Source organism: Mus musculus, chromosome 9 (assembly GCF_000001635.26).
Source record: "Mus musculus strain C57BL/6J chromosome 9, GRCm38.p6 C57BL/6J".
Lineage (NCBI taxonomy): Eukaryota > Metazoa > Chordata > Mammalia > Rodentia > Muridae > Mus > Mus musculus.
In genome coordinates, this window is record NC_000075.6 from 6687644 (window position 1) to 6707915 (window position 20272).

The following is a 20272-nucleotide window of genomic DNA, read 5'->3' on the forward strand; positions in this document are numbered from 1 at the left end:
GAAGAATGGGCATCTTTTTCTTGTCCCCAATTCTACTAGGATTGCTTCAAGTATCTCTCCATTTAATTTGAGTTGGCTGTTGGTTTGCTGTGTTTGCTTTTATTATGTTTAGAAATGGGCCTTGAATTTCTGACTTCCCCAATACTTTTAACATGAAGGGGTGTTATATTTTCTCAAATGCTTTTTCTGTATCTAAGGAGATGGTCATGTAATTTTTCTTTTTTGAGTTTGTTTATACATTGAATTATATTAATCAATTTTTATCTATTGAACCAATTTTGCATACCTGGAAGGAAGCCTACTTAATTGTGGTGAGTGATGGTTTTGATGTGTTCTTGAATTCAGTTTGCAAGAATTTTACTGAGTATTTTTGCATCAATATTTATAAGTGAGATTGGACTGAAGCTCTCCTTTTTGGATGAGTCATTGTCTGGTTTAGGTAGCTTCGTCAAATGAATTAGGTAGTGTTCCTTCTGTTTTTATTTTATGGAATAGTTTGAGGAATGTTGGTATTAGGTCTTCTTTGAGGGTTTGGTAGAATTCTGCACCAAATCCGTCTAGCCCTGGGATTTTTTTGGTTGGGAGGATTTCAACGATTTCTTCTATCTCATTATAGAATATGGTCCTGTTTAGATAGCTTACCTGATCTTAATTTAATTTTGGTATGTGATATCTATCTAGAAAACAATTCATTTCATCTAGACTTTCCAGTTTTATTGAGTGTTGAGTATAGGCTTTTGTAGTAGGATCTGATGATTTTTTGAATTCCCTCCGTATCTGAGGTTGTGTTTCCCTTTTCGTTTCTGATTTTGATCATTTGGATACTGCTTCTGGGCTGATTAGTTAGATTGGCTAGGGGTCTATCTACCTTGTTGATTCTCTCAGAGAACAAACTTTTGGTTTTGTTGATTCTCTGTACTGTTCTCTTTCTTTCTATTTGGTTGATTCCCCACCCCCCAGAGTTTGAATATTTCCTGCCTTCCACTCCTCTTGGGTGTGTTGGCTTCTTTTTGTTCTAGAGCTCTCAGGTATGATTTCTCTAGTTTCTTTACCAGGGAACGTACTTCTGTGAACTTTCCTCCTAGCACTGCTTTCATTGTGTCCCATAAATTTGGGTATGTTGTGTCAACATTTTCATTAAATTCCAGGAAGTCTTTAATTTCTTTCTTTATTTCTTCCCTGACCATGTTATCATTGAGTAAAGAGTTGTTCACTTTGCACTTGTATGTGGACTTTCTGTTGTTTTTGCTGTTACTGAACATCAGCATTAGGCCATGGTGACCTGATAGGATGCATAGAATTATTTCAATCTTCTTATATCAGTGGAAGGTTCTTTTGTGCCCAATTCAATGGTCAATTTTGGAGAAGGTACCAAGAAGTGCTGAGAAAAAGGTCTATTCTTTTGTTTAGGGTGAAATGTTCTGTAGACATCTGTTAACTCCATTTGGTTCATAACCTCTCTTAGTTTCATTTTGTCTCTGTTTAGTTTCTGCTTCAGTGACCTGTCAATTGGTGAGAGTGAGGTGTTGAAGTCTCCCACTATCATTGTGTGGGGTTCAATGTATGTTTTGGGATTTAGTAAAGATTCTTTTATGAATGTGGGTGCCCTTTCATTTGGGACATAGATGTTCAGAATTAAGACTTCCTCTTAGTGGATTTCCTGCTTGATGAATATGAAGTGTTCTTCCTCATCATGCTTGATAACTTCTGGTTGAAAGTCTATTTTATTGGATAATTAGGATGGCACCTCCAGATTGTTTCCATTTGCTTGGAAGACCTTTTTCTATCCTTTTATCCGAGATAGTGCCTGTTTTTGTTATTTAGGTGTGCTTCTTATATGCAGGAAAATGCTGGATCTTGTTTGAGTATCCAGTCTGTTAGCTTATGTCTTTTTATGGGTGAGTTGAGTCCATTATTATTGAGAGATATTAAAGACAGGTGACTGTTGGTTCCTGATTTGCTTGTCTTTGTATTTGGCTTTATATGCTTGTGGTTCTCTCCTTTTATTGTGTTGTAAGATGCTTAATACCTTGTCTTTTCTTTGGTATAGGTACCTTCCTTGTGTTGGGGTTTTACTTCTTGTATCCTCTGTAGGGCTAGATTGGTAGATAGATATTGTTTGAATTTGGTTTTGTCCTGGAATATTTTGTTTTCTCCATCTATGTTGATTGAGAGTTTTGCTGGGTATAGTAGCTTGGGCTGGCATTTGTGTTCTCTTAGTCTGAATGACCTCTGACCAGGCTCTTTTGTGTTTCATAGTATCTTTTGGGAAATCTGGTGTAATTCTGGTAGGTCTATCTTTTTATGTTACTTGGCCCATTTCCCTTGCAGCTTTTAATATTCTTTCTTTGTTCTGTGGGTTTAATGTTTTAATTAGTATGTGATGAGAGGATTTTCTTTTCTGGCCCTATTTATTTGGTGTTCTATAGACTTCTTTTACCATAAGGTCATCTTTTTCTTTAGATTGGGGAAGTTTTTGTTGAAGACATTTTCAGGTTTTTTGAGCTGGGAATCTTCATTCTCTTTTCTCATTATTCTTAGATTTGATCTTTTCATTGTGTCCTGAATTTCCTTGATGCTCTGGGTTAGGAGTTTTTTAATGTTTTTAATTTTCTTTGATAGTTGTGTCAATTTCTTCCACGGTATCTTCAGCACCTGAGATTCTCTCTTCTATCTCTTGTATTCTGTTGGTCATACTTACATCTGTAATTCCTGTCCTCTTTCCTAGGTTTTACCTTTTCATGTTTGCCTCCATTTGTTTTTTCTTTATTATTTCTACTTCAAATCTTAGGTCTTGGACCTCTTTATTCAATTCCTTCACCTGTTTGATTTTTTGTTTCTGTATTTCTTTAGGGGATTTATGTGTTTCCTCTTAAGGGCTTTTACTTGTTTACCTGTGTTTTACTGTATTTCTTTCAGAGAATTATTTATATCCTCTTTAAAGTACTCTATCATGTTTATGACATAGAATTTTAGTTCAGCTTCCTGATTTTCAGATGTGTTGGTGTATTCAGGGCTTGCTGTGATGGGAGACCTGGGTACTGATGATATCCACATATGTTGCCTCTTACCATCTGGCTTTCCCTGGTGTTTGCTGGTCTGGATGACTGTTTGGAGTCTCCCTCTTTTGTCCCTGGGTTGTTTCAGGTCTCCTTGTAGGCCTGGGGCCCTGGCTGTACCAGACCACCTGTGGAGCCTTCCAACTCAGAACTTCCTCTTCAGAGGCACACAGAAGCTGCTGATCTGTTGCCCTGGCTGCAGTAGATCTCCTGGGAGGCCATTGTGTCAGTTGTCCTACATGCCACAGAACCCCCAAGAGGTCTTCAGACTGTGGTGTCTGTTGCCCAGTTGCCCTGTGTACAGAAGAGCTTCTGGGATGCCTACAAGGTGTGATGTCTTCAGAGGAGCAGACAAGCTGGGGATCAGTTGACTAATTACCTTGTGTGTAGCAGATCTCCTAGGATGCCAGTTGCCCTGGGTGCAGCAGATCTCCTTGGATGCCTCAGCCTGTGGTATAAGTTGCCCAATGCTCTGAATGCAGTGGTTCTTCTGGGCTTGCTCATGATATTGTGTCTCCAGGGGAGCAGACTAGCTAGCAGTCTGCCTAGCAGAAAGGACTGGGCAGTATCAAAGTGTTTTTCAGCAGGGGTGGGGGTGGGTCTTGATAGGTCCAGAGTCACTGGTCTCCTAGCAGCAGCTTTGGGACTCCCAGAGGGTTCTTGCCAAATGTTCTGCATGCAGCAGATCCTTTGGACTGGCTCAGTATATGGTGTCTCCAGAGAAGCAGCATAGCTAGAGGTATACTCCAACCTTAATCTGTCATTTGTATGCCAATATAGAACCTTTGCCTATTAATTTTTGCTGTATAATTAATATAATTGTTATAGAAAATAATTGCTACAACACAACTTATAGTAGCTAAAATTCATGGAACCAACCTAGTTTTCCAAGTGTGGGATATATATATATTCTTTATACTGTTTTCAGTCATGAAGGACAATAGAGTTGTGTCACTCTCCTGGAGAGAATCCTGTGAATGATTTTAAGGCAACCTCAGATATCATATGTTTAATCTCACTTGCAGTTTCTAGATTTTATATAGATATAGAAAATCAAGTTATCATGTGACATGGAAGTAGAAGCTAAAATGCCTAAGGGACCAAAGGGAGCTAACAGAGGAGTGGGCTGTTCGAGGGGAGGGGCGGAAGGCATGAGAGCCCATTCTGAACACACAATGTGTACATACAGGAAAATGAAAACATAATTTAAAGGTGTCATTTGTGGTAGTTACCTAAGACAGCACAATTGTCGGGCCAGAGATGATCATTGTGTTTATTCAGAGTGGAAACAGCCATTATAATGTTCTGCATTTAGGAAACATTAGAGAAGTCAGTTGATATTCTCTGCTTCACTATTGCTACATGATTAATAATCATATATAACATGGAATCCAACCTTTGTTTTGAAAATAGCCTTTATGGTTTGTTCAAAAGCATGATGATGTATAAGAACTCCTATGCTAATGAATAAATAAAATAAAAGTATAAAACTACTGTATGGAGTTCAGAAGATAAAATGTGTTTGGCAAGGATGTTGTGCAATTATCAGTAAGAACACTAGGTACTGCCGAACATTGCTTCTGTTGCCAACCCTATATCTTTTTTTTTTTTTTTGGCTATTTTATTTTTTTATATTTCGAATATTATCCCCATTCCTGGTTTCCCTTCTGCAAATCCTCTATCGCCTCCCATCCCCCCTACTTCTATGAAGGTGTTCCCTCCACCCACATTTGCCTCTGGATATTTTTATTTTATTTTTATTTTTTATTAGATATTTTCTTTATTTACATTTCAAATGTTATCCCCTTTCCTAGTTTACTCTTCAAAAAACCCCTGTCCACTCCCCCCTCCTCCTGCTCACTAACCCACCCACTCCCACTTCCTGGCCCTGGCATTCCCCTATACTGGGGCATATAATCTTCAGGGACCAAGCAAGGGTCTTTCCTCCCATTGATGACCGACTAGGCGATCCTCTGCTATATATGCAGCTAGAGCCATGAGTCCCACGATGTGTTTTCTTTGGTTACTGGTTTAGTCCCAGGGAGCTCTGGAGGTACTGGTTGGTTCATATTGTTGTTCCTCCTATGGGCTGCAAAGCCCTTCAGCACCTTCAGTACTTTTTCTAGCACCTTCATTGGGGACCCTGTGCTTGGTCCAATGGATGGATGTGAGCATCCATTTCTGTATTTGTCAGGCATTGGCAGAGCTTCTCAGGAGACAGCTATATCAGATTCCTCTCAGAAAGATCTTGTTGGCATCCACAATAGTGTCTGGCTTTGGTGGTTGTTTATGGGATGGATCCCCAGGTAGGGCAGTCTCTGGATGGTCATTCCTTAAGTCTCTGCTACACATTTTGTCTCTGTAATTCCTTCCATACTGATTTTGTTCCCCCTCCTAAGAAGGATCAAAGTATCTTCACTTTGGCCTTCCTTCTTCTAGAGTTTCATGTGTTTTGTGAATTGTATCTTGGGTACTCCAAGCTTCTGAAATAATATCCACTTATCAGTGAGTGCACATCATGTGGGTTCTTTTGTGATTGGGTTACCTCACTGTAGTCTCCCCTCCCCCACCAGCCACAACACCTCACTCAAGATGATATCCTCCAGATCCATCCATTTGTCTAAGAATTTCATAAATTCATTATTTTTAATAGCTGAGTAGTAATTCATTGGGCAAACGTACCACATTTTCTGTCTCCATTCCTCTGTTGATGGACATCTGGGTGCTTTCCAACTTCGAACTATTATAAATAAGACTACTATAAACATAGTGGAGCATGTGTCCTTATTACATGTTGGAGCATACTCTGGGTACATGCCCAGGATGAGTATTGCTGGTACTATGTCCAATTTTCTGAGGAAACTCTAAACTGCTTTCAAGAGTGGTTGGACCAGCTTCCGATCCCACAAGCAATGGAGGAGTATTTCTCATTCTTCAAATCCTTGCCAGCATCTGCTGTCACCTGAGTTCTTGATCTTAGCCATTCTGACTGGTGTGAGAGGGAATCCAAGGGTTGTTTTGATTTGCATTTACCTGATGACTAAGGATGTTGAACAACTTTTTAGGTGCTTCTCAGCCATTCGTATTTCTCAGTTGAGAATTCTTTGTTTAGCTCTGTACCCCATTTTTTGTACCACATTTTTTAACAGGGTTATTTGATTTTCTGGACTTTAACTTCTTGAGTCTTATTATATATTAGATATTAGCTCTTTATCCAATTTAGGATTGGTAAAGAACTTTTCCCAATCTGTTGGTGGGCTTTTTGTCTTATTGACACTGTCCTTTGCCTTATAGAAGCTATGTAATTTTATGAAGTCCCATTTGTTAATTCTTCATCTTATACTACAAACCATTGAAGTTTTGTTCAGGAATTTTTCCCCTGTGTCCATATATTCAAGGCTTTTCCCCATTTTCTCCTCTATTAGTTTCAGTGTCTCTAATTTTATGTGGAGGTCCTGATCCATTTAGACTTGAGATTTGTGCAAGGAGATATAAATGGATCAATTCTCATTCTTCTACATGCTAACCGCTAGTTGACCAAGCACTATTTGTTGAAAATGCTGTCTTTTTTCCACTGGATGGTTTCAGCTCCTTTGTCAAAGATCAAGTGACCATATGTTTGTGGGTACATTTCTAGGTCCTGAATTCTATTGCATTGATCTACCTGTCTGTTGCTGTGCCAGGAACATGCCATTTTTATGACAATTATTCTGTAGTACAGCTTCAGGTCAGGGATGGTGATTCCACCAGAGCTTCTTTTATTGTGGAGAATAATTTTTGCTATTTTAGGGTATTTTTTTTATTCCAGATGAATTTACAAATTGCCCTTTCTAAGTCTTTGAAGAATTGAGTTAGAATTTTAATGGAGATTGCATTGTATCTGTACATTGCTTTCAGCAAGATAACCCTTTTTAGTATATTAATCCTGCCAATCCATGAGCATGGAAGATCTTTCCATCTTCTGAGATCTTCTTCGATTTCTTTCTTCAGAGATTTGAAGTTCTTATTGTATACATTTTTCACTTGCTTAGTTAGATTCACACCAAGGCATTTAATATTGAAAGACCCCCGAAGGGAGACCCTCACTCAAGCCTCGGGACAGCCGCGGACCCAAGAAGACACTATGACCGAACTCAAAATGTTGAAGGCAAGATTTAATAAAGCAGCAGCATGAAAGCACATAGACCAGAGCTCTGGGGTCGAAACTCATACACCTAGTGGTGCAGAGGAGAATCGACGACCAGCCAAATTTTTCACAAGCTTATATAGGAAAACTCAAGGGGGGAGAGCGGGGTAGGGAAAGTACAAGTTTACATAACTAAGGGGTTCTGCCAAGGGACAAGGGGTTCTGCCAAGGGATTCTACGTAACTAAGGGGTCATGTCCTATTATTTGGCAATGTACCCGGTTCATTCTGAGGTTGTTCCAGGAGGCCCTTATCTCAAAAATGTTCTTGGAACAGTCTTTAGTTGGGAGGGTTCGAACTCTGGGTGAGGAGTTCAGGAATGCATTCTGGGGTGAAGAGTTCAGGAGTGTTCTGGGAACACTCTCTAGATGGGAGGGGTCGGGCTCTGGGGTGAGGAAGAGTTCAGTAATTTTTTATTCTTCATTCCCCACTTCTTTTTAGGAAATAGCTCTAATCTTAGAGCGAGTTTTCAACCTCCTGAAGGACCCGATATTGTTGCCTTAGTACCATAACCTGTACTGCATTTATCCTTTCTCTAATAAAAGCTACTAACTTATTAAGGATGCAGGGGCCAAAAGTAAGCAAAAGCATAAGAGTAATCAAAGGTCCTGCTATGGTGGAGAGGAGAGTGGTGAGCCAAGGGGACTTATTAAACCAGCTTTCGAACCATCCTTGTTGGCTTTCTCTTTCTCTTTTACGTATATCTAGGCGTTCTCTAAGTTTGGCCATCGAATCTTTGATTACTCCTGAATGGTCAACATAAAAACAACATTCTTCTTTTAGGGCAGCACAGAGTCCTCCTTCTTTAAGGAATAATAAGTCTAATCCCCTTCTATTCTGTAGCACCACTTCGGACAGGGAAGTTAAAGATTTTTCTAATTTGGTTATAGACTGTTCTATAGTTCTAAGATCAACATCCATAGCTGCACGTAGTTCTTCATAGTATTGGGGGGTCTTAATTAAGGCAGCGGTTCCCGTACCTACTCCAGCCGCTACTCCTAATCCTAATAGAACTGCCAAAGTTAAGGTAACGGGCTCTCTTCTCCAGCGGACCCGATGCTCAAATTTGTCTAAAAAGGAGCTATCATCATGATACAGGAGTCTAGGAATAAGCTGAACCAAAATGCAGAAATCTTTGGAACTATTAAAAACAGACATAGACACACAAGGAGTGAGACCGGTATTGCAAGCCCATACTGTGTCTGAGGGGGGCACTAGATACTGACCACTTTTGCTAGACTGGATGTTCTGGGTCTGATTACAGAGGTGCCCTTTATCCTGAGGTACCTGGCCCAAACAAAGCCCTCTTCCTGAAACTGCTGCTAGAGTCAACTTTCTGTTTTCTCCCCAAAGACATTGAGAATGATCTGAAGTAATATTATAAGTCCTGATCTGAGCTATTCCTTCATAATAAGGGGGGCTAGAGGTATAGCATAACCAGCATGATTGAGTCATATTAGGGTTAGTTCTATTTAAAGCTAAAAAAGCTCCCTGGACTAGACTGACCAGACGGTTCTCTGTACCTAGGGGCAGTGGGGAAGCCAAGGTAGGCTTTATGAGGGGAATATTAGTCCCTAGGGAGGGTACCACTGTGTTGGGCTGTGGAGTTGGTGGAGCTGGTACGGCTGGGACCTTTGGGGGAGCCGGTACGACTGGGGGGCCCTGTTCTATAAGGACCTTGTTGGGCCCAACGAGTGTCACCGCCGGGTCTCTCACTGTCAGCCTGATCGTGAAAATGAACCCAGGATCTCTTAGTGGAATGTATACTCGCCAACCCCACCTATTTCCTTTAAGCCAACTTAGACGGTGTTGTTTCCCTTTCTCGGTGAACTTTATAAGTAGGGGGTTGCAGTATTTACCTTTGCATGGTCCTGGGGGGCTGTTTTTAAAAGCGCACCCATTCTCTGGATATTTATAGGGGTTTCTTTCTCCTTGGTTTGACTTATCATAGCCACTTCCTCGTTTTACCGTGATTAGGTCCCAGTCAGAGGAGGGCTTCCAGTAAGCTTTCCCTGTCGTTTCACATGTCCATTTACCACAAAAGTAATCTGATGCCCCTCCACATTCTCGTTGAAGCCTTTTGCTCTGACCCTGACCAGGGCAAACATAAAATTGTGCAGCTCTAAGATTAGCTCGGTAAAACTGCCCCGAACACCCATATGTGCTCCCTATCCCGTTTGGGACACACCGCTCTTCAGGGGGTGGGTTACTAAGATCGGTATGATCGGGGAGGTCCCAATTGGGGGATCCTGCCGCTAACTTACAGATGTCAGGTGTGAGATCAGGCCACCAAGTCCAGAGGGGATGGACTGCAGTGGTTGCCCACACAATGTTTCCCTCCTCATTAAGCACTTCCCAAGACTGTTGAATTGGAGCATGAGGGTTATGGTTCCCTAGGTCTAGAGTGGCGCCTGCGGCGCAAACGAAGCTTAAGAGGATTGTCAGTGGCTGCCACTGTCCAATTGTCTTCGTGGTTTTCTTCATCTTGACTGGCGGCCCTCTTGACGTGGGAGGCGTGGATCCAGGAGGCAATCCCGTCAACTTTTACCGCAGTAGGGGTTGTCAGTAACACCAAATAGAGTCCCTTCCACCGTGGTTCGAGGCTGCCGGTTCGATGCCGTCTGACCAAGACTTTGTCTCCAACTCGGAACCCGTGGGGTACTGCGGTTGTCCCTGGGGTATAGGCTGCCTTCAGTTGGTCCCAAATTTGGGTCCTAATCACTTCTAGGGCCTTTAAATGAATAAGCAAAGAGGAGGGTAAGACAGGGTCAGAGTCGGAAACCAATGTTCCACCAGCTTCCATTAAAGGGGGAGGTCCTCCATACAGAACTTCAAAAGGAGTGAGCCCGAAATGTCCAGGGGTGTTTCGGGCTCAGAAGAGCGCAAGAGGAAGGAGAGCCACCCAGTCTTTCCCGCCGGTCTCAATAGCTAATTTAGTCAAGGTCTCTTTTAAGGTCCTATTCATCCTCTCTACCTGTCCTGAGCTTTGAGGGCAGTAAGCACAGTGTAATTTCCAATCGATGCCCAACTGAGTGGCCAAGCCCTGACTTACCTGGGCAACAAAGGCTGGTCCATTGTCGGACCCGATTACCTTAGGGATTCCAAATCTTGGCAGGATTTCTTCAAGGATCTTCTTGGCCACAATCTGGGCAGTCTCAGTTTTAGTGGGAAACGCCTCAACCCATCCTGAAAAAGTGTCTACAAATACTAACAGATACTTGTTACCATACATTCCAGGTTTAACTTCAGTAAAATCTACCTCCCAATACACTCCAGGACGGTCTCCCCGTTGTCTCTTTCCAGGTTCTTTGTAGGCTCTAGCCGCATTAGTGAATGCACATGGTTTGCAGGAGTCTATAATCTTTTGAGCCACTGACTTCAGGTTGGGGACTTGGTATCGGGAATTTTTAATTAGTCTCATCATTTTTTCAACTCCCAGGTGGGTGAATTGGTGTAGTCCTTTCACAAATTTTATTCCTTCTTCGGGAGTCAATTTTATTTTCCCTTTAAAAAAGTATGGGAGGGGTTCACTGGTCCACAATAGCTCTTTTATGTTATACCTCTCACCCTCAGGGCTTTTGGGCGGATCACCTTTTTCAGTTAAGATCATGGCCCCTTGAGCAACTTGTTTTGCCACTAGTCTGCCATTCGGTTGCCCTTGGCCACCAAGTCTTCTCCTCTTTGGTGGCCGGGGCAGTGGAAGATGGCTACCTTTTTAGGTGCATGTATGGCTTCCAACAGGGCCAGAATTTCTTCTTTGTTTTTAATGTCTTTACCAGCCGAAGTCAATAGCCCTCGCTGCCTGTAGATGGCCCCATGGATGTGTGCGGTAGCAAAAGCATAGCGGCTGTCAGTGTAGATGTTAACGATCTTACCTTTAGCCTCTCGGAGGGCTTGTATAAGCGCTATAAGTTCAGCCTTTTGTGCCGACGTTCCTTCAGGCAAAGCACTTGCCCAAATTACCTTTTTCCAGTCCACCACCGCAGCTCCAGCCTTTCGCTTCCCCTCTATCAGGAAACTGCTGCCGTCCGTATACCAACTGGGAGCTCCAGGCCAGGGTTGGTCAGTCAGGTCTCTTCTGGTCCCAGTTTCTTCAGCGAGGATGTCTGTACATTGATGTACTGGGACGGAATCATTTGTTAGAGGGAGAAGGGTAGCTGGGTTGAGGATGGCAGGGGGCGCAAAGGTTACACGCTCATTTAGCAGCAAGCTCTGATAGTGTGTCATTCGGGCATTTGTCATCCATCTGTCAGGTGGCTGCCGCACGATACTTTCCAGAGCATGAGGGGCCACAACAGTCACCTGCTGTCCCATTGTCAATTTGTCAGCATCTTTGATCAGCAGGGCCACTGCCGCAATAGCTTTCAGACATGTGGGCCATCCACTAGCAACAGGATCTAATTTCTTTGACAAATAGGCTACAGGTCTCTTCCAGGGTCCCAGTGCTTGTGTCAACACTCCCCTGGCTACGCCCGCTCTCTCGTCCACATATAGGACGAAAGGCTTAGTCAAGTCTGGTAATGCTAGCGCGGGGGCAGTCATTAGAGACGACTTGATAGCCTCAAAAGCTCTTTGGTGCTCTTCTTTCCACTCAAAAGGAACCCCTTCCTTAGTCAAAGGATATAGAGGTGCCGCTATGGTTGCAAAGCCTGGAATCCAGAGTCTACAAAAGCCAGCAGTCCCCAGAAACTCACGTACCTGCCGTGGGGTGGTTGGCGAGGGGATCATCATAACAGTCTTCTTCCGGGCTTCTGTGAGCCATCTTTAACCCCCTCGGAGGGTATACCCCAGGTAGGTTACCTCAGTTTGACAAATTTGTGCCTTTTTAGCCGAAACTCGATACCCCAAGTCACTCAGTTCTGCGAGGAGCCTCTCAGTTCCCTGGTGACACAACTCCTTCGAGGCCGCCGCGACCAAGAGATCATCCACATACTGTAGTAGGGTAAGCTGAGGGTTTCGAGCGCGAAAAGGCGCGAGATCCCGATGGAGGGCCTCGTCAAACAGGGTGGGGGAATTTTTGAACCCCTGTGGTAGCCTAGTCCAGGTTAGTTGACCAGTCTGTCCGCCCTCTGGGTCCCTCCATTCAAAGGCAAACAGGAGCTGACTCTTAGGGTGCAAGTGCAGGCAAAAGAAGGCATCTTTTAAGTCTAGGACTGTATACCATGTTCTCTCAGGTGGGAGAGAGCTTAATAAATTGTACGGGTTTGGGACTGTGGGGGGAATGTCCAGGACCCTTTTGTTAACTTCCCGGAGGTCTTGCACCGGGCGATAGTCATTAGTCCCTGGTTTTCGAACCGGCAGAAGTGGTGTATTCCAGGGGGATTGACAGGCCACTAAAACTCCTTGGTCTAGCAACCTCTGGATATGAGGCCGGATGCCCTCCCTAGCTTCCTTGCTCATGGGGTATTGTCTTCCCGAGATGGGGGTGGCATCAGCTTTAAGTTCTACCACAACCGGAGGCACTTGTTTAGCCAACCCCATTCCTGCTTGTTCTGCCCAGACATTGGGGAACGCAGTTAGCCAGCCTGAAGAGACTGCATTTTTGGGTTGCTCTTCATGCAACCGATACTCTTCCTCTGTGTTGAGGACAAGGCAGGCAACGGGGGCTTTTCCCCAGCTTACTTGTTGGCCTTCTGAAGTAAATTGGACTTGAGCCTTTAGTTTGGTTAGCAGATCGCGCCCCAAGAGGGGAGCAGGACACTCAGGTATCACCAGGAAGGAATGGGTCACTATGTTCTTGTTTATCTGTAGGGCTCGTTCGGTCGTCCAGGGGTAAAATTTACTACCAGTGGCTCCAATCACCATGGTCTTTTTAGAGCCTAGCTTGCCTAGGGGGCTAGTGGGTACTGAATGCTCTGCTCCGGTGTCTTTCAGGAAGTTGACGGGATTCCCCTCCACGGACAAAGTTACCCTAGGCTCAGGGAGGGGGTCTGAGCCCCGACTTCCCTAATCATCTTCTAGGGTCAGGACCTTGGATCGCTCCCGTTTTTTAGGGCAATCTCTAGCCCAGTGTCCTTTCTCTTTGCAATAGGTGCATTGGTCTTTTTCCAGTGGTATCTTTCTGCCACCTGGCGGTTTCACTGCCCTGTTGCCCAGGAGCCCTATTTTACCTTTTCCTGACTGTCTATCATTTACAACTGCGGCCAAAATTTTACTCAAATTTCTCTCCTGACGGCGATCCCGTCTATTTTCCCTCTCCTCCATTTCTTTCTTCTCTCTCTCCTGCCTCTCTTCTTCTGTTTCCCTCTTATGATAGACTTTTTCTGCTTCTTTTACTAAATCTTGGAGCGTATGATCTTGGAGCCCCTCCAGCCTTTGCAGCTTTTTCTTAATGTCGGGAGCGGACTGACCAATGAAGGCCATGGCTACAGCGGCTCTCTGCCCCTCTGACAAGGGGTCAAAAGGGGTGTACCTCCTATATGCCTCCATTAGACGCTCAAGGAAGACTGAGGGTGGTTCAGTCTGCCCCTGCAAGGCCTCTCTTACCTTAGCCAAATTGGTGGGCCGTCTAGCGGCCCCTCTGAGACCTGCCACTAGAGTCCGGCGATAGACAAGGAGGCGTCCCCTACCTTCCGCGGTGTTGTAGTCCCAGTTGGGGCGGTTCAAGGGGAAAGCCTCGTCCACGAGGTTAGGGAGGGCAGTGGGTGTGCCGTCCTCTCCCAGAACATTTTTTCTCGCCTCCATCAGGATTCTTTCTCTTTCTTCTGTGGTAAAAAGAACCTGCAAAAGCTGCTGACAATCATCCCAAGTGGGTTGATGGGAGAACATAAGTGACTCAAGGAGCCCAGTAAGCCCAGAGGGGTTCTCTGAGAAAGGAGGGTGGTTAGTTTTCCAATTATATAAATCAGAAGAGGAAAAAGGCCAGTACTGTAAAGGAATGAGATCATTGGGTCCTGGCGCTGGCCCTCCCACATGTGCTCTAAGTGGTAAGGCAACTGTTGAATCCGGCCCCCCTTCCTCCCCGGGGCTTCGGCCTCGTTGGCTCCGAGTGCCCCCCGCCGGTCTCTGAGCTTCTCTCGCTATTGGTCCCTGTGGTGGGGCGGCTGCAGGTGGCTGCTGGGGCAGGGGATAAGGGGGAGGTTGGGAGTCCATCCAGAGGAGGTCGTCAATCTCTGGATAAATCTTGGGGGGAGCTGACAGGCTGGACTTTCCGGCTGCATCAGACTGGGCAACCGCGACCGTCAGTTTCGAAGAGTTTGGGGTCCAAGGCTTGACCCACGGAGGTGGGATTTGGACGAGATTCTGCCAGGTCACAATGTAGGGGATCTGATCAGGGTGACCCCCTTCCTCCTGAAAAACAATTCGCCTGACGGCGGCGATTAGTGACAAGTCAAAAGCACCTTCTGGTGGCCAGCCCACTCCAAACGTCGGCCACTCGGAGGCGCAAAAGGTCTGCCACGGACCCTTTCTGACCTCCACCGACTGGTTGTGGGCTCTGACCTGCACCTCCTTCCAATGCTCCAGAGTTAGAGAAAGGGGAGTGGACACAGATTGTCCCATTTCTAGAATAATAGTAGACACAACAAGAGCGAACACGAGACTAAGACAAAAAAAAAACTAAAAGCGGCGGCGACTACGCGTCGACCACAAGCAACTCAGAGAATCAGATGGCCTTTCTAAGGCCGGCCGATTGAGACCCTCTGCACGAGGTGGGACTCGAACCCACGATCTCGCAACCCCAGATGGTCTCTTGGCCTCCAAAGGGGTCCACCAGGCGTCCCTGGTCCTCCCCTGTTCCTCCTGGGACATCTCCCAGGGCGAATGGACGGTGGACACCTGGACACGTCTATCCTTATCCACCCCGCGTTCCCTCTCGGAGCGCGGTCTCACTGAGCGTCCACAAAACCAAAACTGTGATCGCACCAAACTTAGAAACAGATCACAGACACCAGACCAAGACAGAACAAAGAATTTTACCTTAAAGTTGGTCTAGGGTCTCTGGGTGGTCGCGCAAATCCCGGACGAGCCCCCAAATGAAAGACCCCCGAAGGGAGACCCTCACTCAAGCCTCGGGACAGCCGCGGACCCAAGAAGACACTATGACCGAACTCAAAATGTTGAAGGCAAGATTTAATAAAGCAGCAGCATGAAAGCACATAGACCAGAGCTCTGGGGTCGAAACTCATACACCTAGTGGTGCAGAGGAGAATCGACGACCAGCCAAATTTTTCACAAGCTTATATAGGAAAACTCAAGGGGGGAGAGCGGGGTAGGGAAAGTACAAGTTTACATAACTAAGGGGTTCTGCCAAGGGACAAGGGGTTCTGCCAAGGGATTCTACGTAACTAAGGGGTCATGTCCTATTATTTGGCAATGTACCCGGTTCATTCTGAGGTTGTTCCAGGAGGCCCTTATCTCAAAAATGTTCTTGGAACAGTCTTTAGTTGGGAGGGTTCGAACTCTAGGGTGAGGAGTTCAAGAATGCATTCTGGGATGAAGAGTTCAGGAGTGTTCTGGGAACACTCTCTAGATGGGAGGGGTCGGGCTCTGGGGTGAGGAAGAGTTCAGTAATTTTTTATTCTTCAATATTATTTGTGACTATTTATTTGTGAGGGATGTTGTTTCCCTAATTTCTTTCTCAGCCTGTTTACTCTTTGTGTAGAGGAAGGCCACTGATTTGTTTGAATTAATTTTATTCGAGACACTTTGCTGAAGTTGTTTACCAGGTTTAGGAGTTCTCAGGTAGAATTTTTGGGGTCATTTATGTACACTATCATAGCACCTGAAAATATTGATATTTTGACTTCTTAATTCCAATTTGTATCCCTTTGATCTCCTTTTGTTGTCTAATTTCCCTGGATAGGATTTCAAGTACTACGTTGGCCAGGTAGGGAGAGAGTGGGCAACACTGTCTAGTCCCTGACTTTAGTGGAATTGCTTCAAGTTTCTCTCCATTTTATTTGATGTTGGCTACTGGTTTGCTGTATATTGCTTTTATTATGTGTAGATATGGGCCTTGAATTCCTGATTGTTCCAAGACTTTTATCACGTATGGGTGTTGGATTTTGTCAAATACTTTCTCAGCATCTAATAAAATGATCATGTGGTATTTGTCTTTGAGTTTGTTTATAAATTGGATTACATTGATGGATTTCCATATATTGAAACATCTCTGGGTCCCTGGAATGAAACCTACTTGATCATGATGAATGATCATTTTTGATGTGTTCTTGGATTGGTTTTATGAGTATTTTATTGAGTATTTTTGCATCGATATTCATAAGGAAAATTGGTCTGAAGTTTTCTTTCTTGGTTGGGTCTTTGTGTGGTTTAGGTATCAGAGTAATTGTGGCTTCATAAAATGAATTGGGTAGAGTACCTTCTGTTTCTAGTGAACTAGTTTTTGTGGACTAGTTCGAGGAGTACTAGTATTAGGTCTTCTTTGAGAGATTGTTAGACCTCTGCACTAAACCCATCTGGTCCTGGGCTTATTTTTTTGTTGGGAGATTATTAATGATAGTTTCTAGTTCTTTAGGGGATATGGGACTGTTTAGATAGTTAATCTGATCCTGATTTAACTTTGGCATCTGGTATCTGTCTAGGAAATTGTCCATTTTATCCATGTTTTCCAGTTTTGTTGAGTATAGCCTTTTGTAGTAGGATCTGATGATGTTTTGAATTTCTTCAGGTTCTGTTGTTGTGTTTCCTTTTTCATTTCTGATTTTGTTAATTAGGATGCTGTCCCTGTGCCCTCTAGTTAGTCTGGCTAAGGGTTTATCTATCTTCTTGATTTTTCTCAAAGAACCAGCTCCTGGTTTGTATGATTCTTTGTATAGTTCTCTTTGTTTCCACTTGGTTGATTTCAGCCATGAGTTTGATTATTTCCTGCTGTCTACTCCTCTTCGGTGAATTTGCTTCCTTTTGTTCTAGAGTTTATAGGTGTGCTATCAGGCTGCTAGTGTATGCTCTCTCTAGTTTCTTTTTGGCAGCACTCAGAGCTATGAGTTTTCCTCTTAGGAATGCTTTCATTGTGTCCCATGAATTTGGGTATGTTGTGGCTTAATTTTCCTTAAACTCTAAAAAGTCTTTAATTTCTTTCTTTATTTCATCCTTGACCAAGTCATCATTGAGTAGAGTGTTGTTCAGCTTCCATGTGAATGTTGGCTTTCTCTTATTTATGTTGTTACTGAAGATGAGCCTTAGTCCATGGTGATCTGATAGGATACATGGGATAACTTCAATAATTTTTTATTTGTGGAGCCCTGTTTTGTGACCAATTATAGAGTCAATTTTGGAAAAGGTTCCACAAGGTACTGAGAAAGTATATCCTTTTGTTTTAGGATAAAATGTTCTATAGATATCTGTAAAATCGATTTGTTTCATATACTCCTGTTAATTTCACTGAGTCTTTGTTTAGTTTCTGTTTCCAGGATCTGTCCATTGATTAGAGTGGGGTGTTGAAGTCCTCCATTATTTTTGTGTGAGGTGCAATGTATAAGCTTTATTAAAGTTCTTTAATGATTGTGGATTCCCTTGCATTTGGAGCATAGATGTCCAGAATTGAGAGTTCATCTTGGTAGATTTTACCTTTTATGAGTATTAAGTGTCCCTCCTTGTCTTTTTTGATAACTTTAGGTTTGAAGTCTATTGTATTCAATATTAGAGTGGATACTCCAGCTTGTTTCTTGGGACCATTTGCATGGAAAATTGTTTTCTAGCCTTTTACTCTGAGGAAGTGACTGTCTTTGTCCCGGAGGTGTATTTTCTCTATGCAGCAAAATATTGGGTCCTGAATACATATCCAATCTATTAGACTGTGTCTTTTTATTGGGGATTTGAATCCACTGATATTAAAAGATATTAAGGAAAAGTCATTGTTGCTTTCTGTTATTTTTGTTGTTAGAATTGGGATTCTATTCATGTGGCTATCTTCTTTTAGGTTTGTTGAAAAGTTAGTGTCTTGCTTTTTCTAGGATGCAGTTTCCCTCCTTGTATTGGAGTTTTCCCTTTATTATCCTTTGAAGGGCTTGATTCATGGAAAGATATTAAATAAATTTGGTTTTGTTATGGAATATTTTGGTTTCTCCATCTTTGGTAATTGAGTGTTTTGCTGTATAGTAGCCTGGGCTAGCATTTTTGTTCTCTTAGGGTCTGTATGACATCTGTCTGCGAAATTCTGGCTTTCATAGCCTCTGGTGAGAAGTCTGGTGTAATTCTAATAGGCCTGCCTTTATGTTACTTGACCTTTTTCCCTTACTGCTTTTAATATTCTTTCTTTATTTTGTGCATTTGGTGTTTTGATTATTATGTGATAGGAGGAATTTATTTTTTGGTCCAAACTATATGGAGTTCTGTAGCCTTTCTTTGTGTTCATGGGCATTACTTTTGTTGGGTTAAGGAAGTTTTCTTCTATAATTTTGTTGAAGATATTTATTGCCCCTTTAAGTTGAATATCTTCATTCTCATTTTAACCTATTATCCTTAGTTTTAGTCTTCTCATTGTGTCCTGGATTTAAAAATATGCAATGCTTCACAATGTTTTGTCATCCTTGTGCAGGGGCCATGCTAATCTTCTCTGTATTGTTCAAATTTTAGTATATGTGCTACCAAAGTGAGCATGCCAATCCTGTATCTTATTTGGAAGAAAATGAAAAAATAAAATCATTTTCTTCCAAAAAATTTAAAAGAAAATGAAAAAAGAGAACCATAGAATAAGAATGACAAAACAAAGGATAAAGAATGTGGCAATAGGTAACCTCCCTTTTAGAAGCTGCATAGTTCTTATGTGTCAATTTGCCCACCTTTTAGGGAGAGATTCATAGGATGAAATGGGTAGCAAAAGAGGGAAGGAAATTCCAGAGCGCTTGAAAGAAATATCCCTATAACTTACCATGAAATTGAATTTGAGAATAAAGTAGGCATATCTCAGGTCTTATGCATAGACATTTTTTTTCTGCCGAGCTACTAAATTATCTTTTATAAGTTAGTCTGGAAACACTGGATCTAAGAAAAGCATTGTTTTCAAACTCTAACCTATAACAAGAGATCATGCAAAGATATCACTAAGGCCTTAAGAAAAACAACAAAAATTATGTTGTGTATAGTCTTTTGCCAGACAAAGTTATATTTCTCAATTTTGTCTGTCCATAATCCCACTATACTGCTTGTATGAAGTGCTCCTGAGAACCTGAAAGACACCAGCAATCTTATCACGGTGCTGGAGATCTTGAATTCTCTCTGAATCATATTGACCCTCAGTAAATTGTTCATTCAGTCTTCTGTGTTTCTTCTCACTGGAGTCCACATAGAACTGATGGGGGACTGCACGGGAGTAGAAATGTTTGCTAATTTGTGCACTCTCCTATCTGTTGTGGAAACTTAAGAGTTCTTTGGAAAGCCAGTTGTGTTGGATGGTGTTTTGCTGGGGCAAGCGTGAAGGAATGTTTCGCTGAAGCAGACACAGGTGATAGGATGCTCTGCTAAAGCAAGCATGTGAAAGGATATGTGATGAAGGATTCTTTGCTAATGACATACATATATTGGTCTGCTTTACATTGTATAGTTGAGCTGCATTTGTTGGGACTCCATAGAGAGAACCTCACTAAAAAATTTCTGGTATTGTGCTGGCAACTTCTTGTTGTTTCTGAGGACTGGGCCTGATAGGCAGAGTGATGTCAACTGAATCAGTCTCTAGTGCTGAGGCAAGACATATGGTGAGGCAAGAGCCATAGAGCTACATGATATTTGGAGGGAATATATATGGGACTCAACAGCCAATGACAGAAGTCAAGCTTGGCTTACTTGCATTGCTAAATGCTTCTTGGTCTCCTGTCTTTCTTGATATTCATTTCACTGAGAGAGGCACAACAGAGAACTTTTCCTTGTGCTTCTGTTGACTCTTGTCCCTCCTGCCGATTCATGCCAGAGGCTGAGGTCTGACTGTCTCTGTCAGGTTGTGCCACCACTGCTGATTCGTGCTTGCTATCTTGCCTCTAAGTGTTTGCAAGTGGATCAATCTGCTGCTGCTGACCTGTGAACTGAACTGCTGATTTCCTGATAGCATAGACGGGAGTTGCATAACCATTTCC

General features: G+C 43.1%; 1 non-coding gene across 1 annotated transcript; it reads right to left on the reverse strand.

Annotated features, from left to right (window-relative positions):
• Positions 1 to 18698: 18698 nt before the first annotated feature.
• On the reverse strand, positions 18699 to 18803 carry Gm23097. The gene has a single exon (XR_003948547.1). It is a non-coding gene; the product is annotated as a U6 spliceosomal RNA (small nuclear RNA).
• Positions 18804 to 20272: the final 1469 nt, after the last annotated feature.